Source organism: Amblyomma mixtum, chromosome 10, assembly GCF_055824585.1.
Source record: "Amblyomma mixtum isolate Tamu chromosome 10, ASM5582458v1, whole genome shotgun sequence".
NCBI lineage: Eukaryota > Metazoa > Arthropoda > Arachnida > Ixodida > Ixodidae > Amblyomma > Amblyomma mixtum.
This window is the reverse complement of record NC_143021.1, coordinates 137,072,475-137,083,020: the sequence shown is the minus strand read 5'-3', so window position 1 is coordinate 137,083,020 and position 10,546 is coordinate 137,072,475.

Genomic DNA, 10,546 nt, shown 5'->3' with positions numbered 1-10,546 from the left:
TGCGCACTGTCCTGGTGGAGGTGAGGGGCGTGATACGTGCATCTTTGCTCGTGATAAGAGTCTGTAACCTCCGCATACGAGCGAGGCGCCTCGGCGGTTGGTTAAACCTTGGACTAGACGGTCGACCCCTCGTTTCAAGAGTTACCTGCGTGAGCCGAAACCCATACGGGATTGATGTTGTGATTTAGAGCCCGGTTGCGCAGAATTCGCATCGCAGTTTTTGGCGAAATTTTGAAAGCCGCCCTTAGTCGCTTAGAATAGTTTTGGTGCGGGGATCCGCGACGGCCAGTGCGAGAGCTACTTCCTCTGTCTCGCGTACAGAGCCAGCGTGAAAGGTTGTGGCGATAACGGGGGCTGACGTTGAAGTGGTCATACATGCCACGTATGATCCGCCTTTGATGTGTTGAGCTGCGTCCACGACACTGTTCGTGGTTCCTTCTCGTACTGTTTCACAAGATCCTGCGCCCTTGCTTTCCTGCGGGCGCCGTGTTTGTCTGGCAGCATGTTCTTCCCTAGTGGTTTAACAACTAGTCTACTGGTAATGTCGGCTGATAAATGTGATGTTGCATATACCTCCTTAGCAGGGTAGATGTGGAGGTGTCAATAATTACGCTTCTGCAGCAGTGCGCGACAATCGGGTCACTTGTGCCGTCTTATGGGCTTCTATTAGCTCAGCGAGCGTGTTAAAAATTCCCAACTACAGCAGTTGATCTGAGATGGCGTATGCCGGCAGGCCAAGGCCCACTTGGTACGCTGTTATAATGATGCTATTAAGTGTGTCTTCGTCCCTGAAATGCAGATGATAGTACGGACAGGCGTACGTGATTCGACTTATCATGAATGGTTGCATGATCCTGCATAGGTAGGCTTTTCTCATGCCCCTGCGACGGATGGCAATGCGCCTCACCAGCCCGCGTATGTGGTGCGCCGTGACGCGTAGATGGCGGATCGCTTACGTGTTGAGAGTATTCTTCTTAATAAACATAGGAAGAACCCTGACCGTGGCTACCGGAGGTGTTGGATGGTTCTCAATGGGCAACTCGATGGGTTCCCGAGTGTCGGGTCCTGCCTGTGAGGCTTGTTTCTTCTTGATAACGAAGAGTTCGGGTTTAGCCGGTGAACACGCAAGGCCATTGCCCTGCAGGAAAGAGTGTACCGTGTCGATAGATCGTTGTAATGACTCTGCAATCTCTCCATTGGATCTGGAGTTGGTCCATATGGTGTTGTCGGTGCGTTTAGAATGATGTATATGTGGGATAGCATCTAACAGACGCGGGATGCCACTCATAGTAAGGTTGAAGAGAAACGGTGAAAGTACAGCGCTTTGCGGAGTTCCTCTGGTGTCGAGTGTAATTTTGTTGTTACTTTTATTGCGACAGCAATACTACTTGCACTTTCAGCCCGTCGCGTAGCGAGGCCGGTAGCTACCAAATTAGCATATTGGATTGGATACTAGTTCGACTTTCAGCCCGTCGCGTAGCGAGGCCGGTAGCTACCATATTATCATATTGGATTGGATTGTATAACCGATGCATCACCGCAAGTCTAGCCACAAGCACCACCACCAGCTACACTACCAGCTGAACCATGGCGTAGCTACAGCTATTATTGCGAAAGCAATACTACTTGCACTTTCAGCCCGTCGCGTAGCGAGGCCGGTAGCTACCAAATGAACATATTGGATTGGATTGGATTGCATTGGTTTGGATACTAGTTGCACTTTCAGCCCGTCGCGTAGCGAGGCCGGTAGCTACCATATTATCATATTGGATTGGATTTCAATGGATTGGATTGGATTGTATAACCGATGCATCACCACAAGTCTAACCACAAGCACCACCACCAGTTACACTACCAGCTGAACCATGGCGTAGCTACGGATATTGCTTTCGCAATTACCGGGCTTAACCAAGCTAAGCCACAGCCATTTTTTTTTCCCGAAATGCAGCGTAGCCGCGCGCTGGTTGAGAAAGGTGGCGATGTAATTGTACGTCCGTTTTCCTACCTTCATCAGCGACAGGTGAGAGGATGGAAGCGTGTGGCATTGTCAAAGGCCTTACTCACATCGAGTCCCAGGATGATACGCGTGGCTCTTATGCGATTTAGATCTAGAATGTCTTGTTGTGGCTGCCACATGATATCCTGAGTCCGCAGGCCTGCTCGAAACCCAATCACGGACGGGGGAAACGTGTCTTCTGCGTCGGCGTGCATTTGGAGCCTGTTTAAGACAATACGCTCCATTACCTTTCCTAGACATGACGTTAGCGAAATTGGGCAGAGGTTCCCAATCCCGAGTCTTTTTCCCGGTTTTGGAATTAAAATGATTTTAGCGTGCTTCCACTCGTTGGGGGTGCTGCCTTCTGTCCAACATCTGTTAAAGAGGTCCGTAAGGTCCTTTACTGATTTAAGCCGCCGCGGTGGCTCAGCGGCTATGGTGCTCGGCTGCTGACCCAAAAGACGCGGGTTCGATCCCGGCCGCGGCGGCTAGAATTTCTTTGGAGGAGAAATTCCAGAGGCCCGTGTACTGTGCGATGTCAGTGCACGTTAAAGAACCCCAGGTGGTCGAAATTTCCGGAGCCCTCCACTACGGCGTCTTTCATAGCCTTAGTCGCTTTGGGACGTAAAACCCCATAAACCACAAACCACCACCTTTACTGATTTGTCCTCTACGTTGCGCAACATCTTATTGGTAATGCGATCGTCCCCGCCTGCTGAGGTGGTGTTAATATGATGGCTGTGGCTAGAGTTCCGTCCAGACGGAACTACAATTTGCGCTAGAGTTCCGTCCGGACGGAACTACAATTTGTGCTAGAGTTCTCTCTAGACGGAACTACAAATTGCGCTAAAGTTCCGTCCAGACGGAACTGCATGTACCGATGGGGTTCCGTCCAGACGGAACAGCACCTGACACCACACAATTCCGTCGAGCATTATCTGCCACAAGAGTTATGTCAAGACGGAATTAAAGCTGGCGTTAGGGATTGGGAAACCAGTTTGTTTGAAGACTTTTGCATGTCCATTTAAAAAAAATGGCTGAGGCTTAGCTAAGGTTAAGCCTAGTCAGATGCGAAGCATATTGATGGCTAGGCTTGGTAAAGTTCCTCGCTTGGTTCTTCAGTTGTTGTAGAACGTTGTCGCCGAGCCGCATATTGAGCACGCCGCTTAGCCAGACGTTCATCCCGCTCTTCATCGGTCTCTGTGGCACGCTGAAGCTTTCGCTTCTCGTTCAAATTAGCCCTGCTTCTAGGCGGCATCCCAACACCTGGCCGCCTCGTAAGTGCCCGGAGAGCGAGGCAAGCTCAGCTTTATACCGCTGCTGTAGCGTCACGTGGTCAGCTGTAGCGCCTCTGATGTGGAGCCTCCACCACCGCGGCCGACCGCGCGAGCCGGCAGCCCATCTCTCCTCTGCTGTGACGTCATGTTGTCACGTGGTGTCACGTAGTCACGCTAAAGGTCAATGGTAGCTCTACCGCCGCGCTCGACGGGCTGTAGTGTAGCTCTAGTAATATGCTTCGCCTAAAAAGTGGTAATCCGGTTCCGCCTAATGTGTGACAGGATATTCTGCTGCTTCATTTTAATTTCCAAGCAGTCAGTGAGAAATGGCAATAGAACGAGTTTTGGCTTGGGCTTGTTGGTGCGCTTACATAATGCTTGTTGACCGTTTGTGTACGTCTTAGTCTTTTTCGTGCTACGTCATCTTGCAGCACAAATAGCGGCAGGGCTTCACATCACTTCGCGAAAAGTTTCTGCGCTCTGCTTCTAACAGTGCCATTTTCCACATCCTGCATGCATGCACGGAAATTGTACCTTCGAGGATGTAACTAAACGCAGTGCACGGACGGATATTTTGGTGCCGTATACATGTGTAGACAGAACATCTGGATACAGCTTGGTCAACTGGTTATTCCAGAGGCAAAGAGATGCTTTATGTGGGTAGAAATCACCCGTTTTTTATTGTATGCACAGTACGGACATCAGACAGTTTTAGTTTTACGTACGTAGAACCTTCACGCACGTACACGTGAGCAGTTTACGTAGCGTACGCTCGTATTGCTTCGTACAGTGTTACCTACACGTACTGTGCGGGATGCAAACTGTGTAGATCTGCCATAGAACCTAAAAAATGCGCGAGCATGTTGTGCCGCGCCTTCTAGTACAGGTAAAGAAAGAAAACTAATTTTGTTTAGTCGAGCTGCTTGGAGCGGAGCCAGGCCAAACCAGAGTGCGGGCGCTAAATACTTTCCCCCTTTCTTCTGACAAACTTTGAGCGATATCATTCCACCCAACTGTATCTTGCATGTTATCTTCAAAAGGATTGCATTCCTTCACGTTCCGCAGCATATTTAAATCATCGCTTTTCGAGAAGTGAAGGCGCACTGGTGTCCCACTCATGTTGACGACGTGTGCGTATGGAGCCAAAACGTGCACCGTTTTGCTTTTCCCGCTGACTGTGCCGAGGGTTTCGCGATATCCCGCGAGACTTCAAGCTTCGCGTGGTCTAGCGAGACCGTCGGCACACTCGTTGCTATGACGACCACAAACGCTTCTCCGCCAGATTTAGGAGCTGCTAAAACGGGTTTCTACCTGAAAAACAAAAGCTAGTTCTCACCTAAAACGTCATGCAATAGGAAGAATAGACCAACTGAAGGCAAATACGGCAGTTTACAGCACGATATCACGTCGAGGGGTTAGCGACGAAGCTGTTATCGTTGTGAAGCGGGAGGGCAGGGCGCCGCCATCTTGCCAACGCCACGTACGCAAGCAACGTGAAGACCGCAACGCAGAAGATCCGAATCTTATGCACGTACGTCCGTGCAACCTACGCAGACACTTCACGTTCTGCGCATGCGCACTGGTGACCCGTAAGCTCGCTACTTACGTGAAGCTTCTACGTACGCGAAACTAAAACTGTCTATTGTATGGACGGAACTCTAGCTGCAGTAAATATTGCGTCTGGACGGAACTGCAGCAGCAGCAAATGTTCCGTCTGGGCGGAACGCTAGACACTCCGTAATATGATTATCCGACCCTGAACACCCATCTAACGTGGATATATCCTGGGAGGCGTTTACTTGCTGATTTTTTAATGTGATCATGAGCACTTCATGGCTGCCCTGGCAAGCTTGCGCGATCCTCTGTGGGGTCTTTTGAGATTCCGTCTTAGTTTTCGTAGCATCAGAGTAAATGCTTGAGCAGAAACCATGTGTTCTTACTGCCTAGTTGCCCATTAAGGCGGTCGCATGTCTGATGCCACTGCTCTCGGCTAAGCTCTCACGTGTATGCCTCGATATCCTTTTCAAGTCGGGTTAGTCGAGTTTTTAAGCGCCGGTTAGGCTTATTTTTGCGCCATCGAGCGTGTATACTGCGTTGTGCTTCCATCATGTGTGCTAGCTTAGCGTCTGGAAGGGGACCGTTTTCCTCCTGCGTCACAGTTTTCGAGGTGTTGGCGGCGTCTTGAAGCAGACACTCCGTCCACTGTCGTAGATCTACTAGCCCCTCCGTCGGTCTTTGCGAGCGAACATATCTTAAGGCGTCCCAATTCTCGTGCTTCACTTCCCGGTTACGCATTCTGCAGTGCGTTGCTTGGAAAGTGGTACACCGCACATAGTGGTCGCTTCCTGTGGTGATGATGAGATTCTCCCATGTCACATCGGGGATATTTTTTGTAAAGGCAAGGTCGGGGCACGTGTCCTTGGGTTGCACTGTTACCAATCCGCGTAGGTTTTTCACGGTCGATAAGTGAGGCGTGCGCTTGCGCCTGAGCAGTCTCCCAGATTTCAGTTACCTTTCTACTGCTAGTTGGGTAGCCCCATTCTGCATGGGGCGCGTTAATGTCTCCGACTGTCAGCAACATTCCATCTCACGCTGCTGCATGCGCCTTGCGGAGGCAAAAGAGCGGGAGCAAACAAAGCAGGATGGTACTGCACTTTCAACTTAGGGAAAACACCACGTCCCATGGATATCAGAATCGGAGCCAAATATCCAAACACTTTTTAATACTTGTGAGGGATGTCCGTAATAAGTTCTTGTTATAGATGTCCCGTCGTGTTATAATAATCTTAGCTTGTTTATTTCCATCAATGATGGGGGAGACTGCGGATAAAAGCCGCTTGACAACAAGCGACTTGACTAAAGCCCGCATGATGACCGGTGGATATCCCGTTCGGTTGATATCAAGGACATCTGCTTCAATCACGACCCATGATGCTTGCATAGTTCTCTACAAAGATAGCACAGTGGACCTTTCAGTTTTTTTTCTGATAGAAGATATCTTCAACGTAGTCCGTTCATTTTCATTTCTTGTTTGTGTAATCAGGTTCACGTTTGAATGCAATATTGCTTGACGAGTGGAAGCCACTCGCTCCAAAAGGAATCTTGGACCTGGAGCATATAAACACGAGGAAATTCTTCGTTCTGTGGATGCATGCTCAATATGTTGGTGCTGCATCGCTTCTGCCTGTAGCATTTCTATAGCTGGAGCATATAAACACGATGAAATTCTTCGTTCTGTGGATGCATGCTCAATATGTTGGGGCTGCATGGCTTCTGGCTGTAGCATTTCTATAGCCAGATTTGTGTGTCGCATAGCTTCTTTTTCAACATGTAGGCCGTGACAGCGCCTAATGCTATACAGTTTTTACCGCTAAAACTGTCAGCAGCGGGCCAGGGAACTACACCATTGTAATCTGTTGTAGACTTCGGGTCTAAACCACAGAAAATGCAAATGATTCTGGGAGTGTTTTTTTTTCGTGGGCAGAGCAAGTTCTTTCCTATAGGGCCTGCAAAAATACATAAGAGAATTTAGATTATTTGACTAATATTGTCACCCAGCAAGGGCCCCTTTTCAAACGAGGTGTTGGTGCTTGGCGCCACCACGGACCCTTAGCCCCCATACCGAAGCTGTCATCCGTACCGTGGCGATAGGTTGAAAGGTGGAGGTAAGAAACCGTGAACGGTGGCGGTCGAGGAAGTGGTCAATCCTTGGCCGATGGGCTCCTCGTTTGTCTACCAGGCGGGGAGTCCCGGGACATTCCTCTGTGTATAAGGGTGAATCAGAGGCGACAAAGTATGAGGAACCGTTAGCCAGTACATGCTGTATGGAAAAATTTGCAAAAAAATCTGATCGGCCCCCAAAAAGGGGTCGCACCGATGCGAAAAAATTGGTGCCACAGAAACAAGAAACGTTTCCAAAGTTTTTCATGATTCACTCAAATACAGATGAACCTGTAGCCAACTTGTCTGCATTTGTGATCGCCAACACCCTAAAAAGGTGTGTAGGCAAAGATTACAAAGCAAAAAAGCAGCGAACCGGAGATCTCCTTGCAGAAATTAACACAAAAGAACAGAGCACCAAACTGATGTCATTACAGAATCTCGGAGAATTGAGTGTACAGGTAACCCCGCACCGCAACCTCAACCACTCAAAGGGCGTCATATCCGAACATGAACTCCTGCAGAGTACCGATGCGGAAATGGAAGAACTATCTGAGCAAGGAGTAATAGCAGCCCGACGAATAACCATCCGGAGAAACAATGCTGAAATCAAGACAAAACACATTGTCCTCACTTTCAATAGCACAACTCTGCCTGATTCCATCCACGCCGCATACCTCCATTGTAAAGTCCGCCCATACATACCGAATCCGAGACGATGTTTCAAGTGCCATCGCTTTGGACACAGCATGTTGGCTTGCCGAGGTAAACCCGCTTGTGTCACATGCGCAGAAGACGCACATACAGAGGAAAGATGCGAACGCACACCGGAATGCATCAACTGCAATGGCGCACATGGCGCGTACTCCAGGTCGTGCCCAATCTGGAAAACAGAAAAACAAATTATAACTTTGAAGACCACAGAAATCCTGTCCTACCTAGAGGCAAAAAAACGCGTCTCTTTCCAACAGAAAGGGACATACTCTGAAGCGGTGACGCGGGGACCACCGCCGCCTTCAGTTTCTGTGGGCACACAGGTCGATACGGTGGACCTGGTGTCGACACCCAAGTCCCCACCACAGAAGTCGGTGGTACAGTTCACAGGGCTGAAAATTTCGCGAGAAGACCACGCGATCCTCGCAGGGGGTCCTCACGCCACACTTTCAGCAGCGGCATCCTCGGCGACAGACACCCAGAACAGCTCTGCTGAACTGGACCTGCCGCCCCACCCCTCTAAGAAGGCAACTGCTGGCTCAAGAGACTCTGCCGCTGGAGCAGGGCCTTGTTCAGCGGTGCCAGAAAAAAAGACGAATGCGAAGGCCACGGGCCAACGCAACCAAGAAGCATCCTCCACGTCCACCGTGGAGAAGATGGATGTCAGCGAAAGTCCGCTGACATCTAAAACACACGCATCCGCGGATTCTCCGCGGAAATCCGGCGCCACGAAAGTGGCGATGGATACAACTCCTGGTTCGCCACCGCTGCAGCGGCGGCGAGACTCCCTAGAGAAAAAAGGGAAACCACGAATCACTGCTCCTGAAAATAAGTAACTTTCCCCAATCCCCAACTTATCACAATGGCGTATCAAATACAGTGGAACTGTAGAGGTCTACACAGAAACTAGACAGACATAACCGATATGCTCAAAACAATGGCACCTACAGCTGTGTGCCTGCAAGAAACGAACCTTGGGCCACAGCACAAACATCTTCAAAACATATAATATTTTCCGGAAAGACCGAGTACAAGCTAGCCGACTCTCAGGAGGCGTCGCTATCATTACGCAAAGCGATGTCCCTGCAAGAGAGGTATCATTAAAGACGAATTTAGAAGCGGTCGCAGTAAACATCATTAGCCATAAAACAATAACAATATGTTCTGTGTACATACCACCACACAACACAATTACCATGCATGACCTAGAAGAACTTTTGGGACAGTTGCCTGAGCCATATGTCATAATTGGGGATTTTAACGCACACTCCTCATTCTGGAGAAGTGAGCATACTGATTCCAGGGGTCAGCTCGTCGAGGATTTTCTTCTTTCGAATAGCATATGTTTAATGAACACAGGAAAAGCAACGTACTGCTGCCCCAGCTCTGGAAAAATGACCTGCCTAGATTTAGCGTTTGCATCACCATCGGTTTTTAATCATTTTATTTGGGATGTTTTAGACGACCCTCGGGGAAGTGATCACTTACCTACCGTTTTAAAGCTAACATCAGCTACATCCATCCTCCCTACTAAGCCACGGCGATGGAAAATTCAGCTCGCCGATTGGGCACTTTTCAGAACGAAGGCCACACTAGAAAAAGAATATGCCGAAACCATTACGATAGAAGAAATAAATGAAATTTTTGGCATGCTTAACATCTGCAGCAATAGAAGCAATCCCACAAACATCTGAAATTGCACGAAAAACACAAAGTTTGGTGGTCAAATGAATGTCCATTAGCTAAAAAGCATCAAAACAAGGCTTGGGGCAACCTTCGCAGATATCCCACTGCAGGGAACTTGCTCACCTTCAAAACGGCTAGAGCCAAAGCACGATACATTAGACGCAAACGCAGAAAGGGCATCATGGCAACAGTACATATCCTCCATAAACAGCTCAATATCATCAAAGAAAATGTGGGAGCAAGTGCGGAAATTCACAGGAAATTTTACTCCATTCACATTTCCAATGCTAACAACACCCGGTACTCAAACAACATTAGAACAGCAGGCCAACACATTGGGTGAGCATTTCTCTACAGTTTCAAGCTCATCCAACTACACACACTCCTTTCAAAAGCACAAAACAATAGTAGAAAAACAAGAACTTCCCTTCAGAACATGCATACATGAAGACTACAATCAGCTTATTACAATGCAGGAACTAAACGCAGAACTAATATCCGGTAAAAAGACAGCACCAGGCCCAGACAATATACATTATGCCATGCTTGCTCACCTCTCGGAGACTGCCATAGAGGCTCTCTTAAAATTTTTCAATAAGATATGGATGAGTTGAGAAATCCCCCATGCATGGAAAGAAGCAATAATAGTACCCTTCCTAAAACCTGGCAAACCACCAACTAGTCCCACCAGTTACAGGCCAATAGCACTCACTAGCTGCGTAGCAAAATCATTCGAAAGCATTCTAAACATCAGACTAACCTTCATACTTCAGTCCCAGCAACTTTTAGATATACACCAGTGCGGTTTTAAAAAGACATGTTCCACAACCGATCACCTTGTACGCTTTGAGAACACAGTTCGGGAAGCGTTCATCCACAACCAACACTGCATCGGGGTCTTCTTCGACCTGGAGAAGGCTTACGATACCACGTGGAGGTTCGGTATCCTCCGTGACCTAGCGGACATAGGTATCCGCGGCAGGATGCTGAGCTGTTTGTGCGACTTCCTGACCAATCGAACGTTCAGAGTCCGCCTAGGCGCAACCTTCTCAAAGACTTTTATCCAAGAAACTGGTGTGCCCCAAGGGTGCATCCTCAGCACGACCTTATTTGTCATCACAATGAACTCCATAGGAAAAGTAATCCCAAAATCCATAATGTACGCAGTTTACGTAGACGACCTCCAAATAGCATGCACGTCTTCCAGCATGCC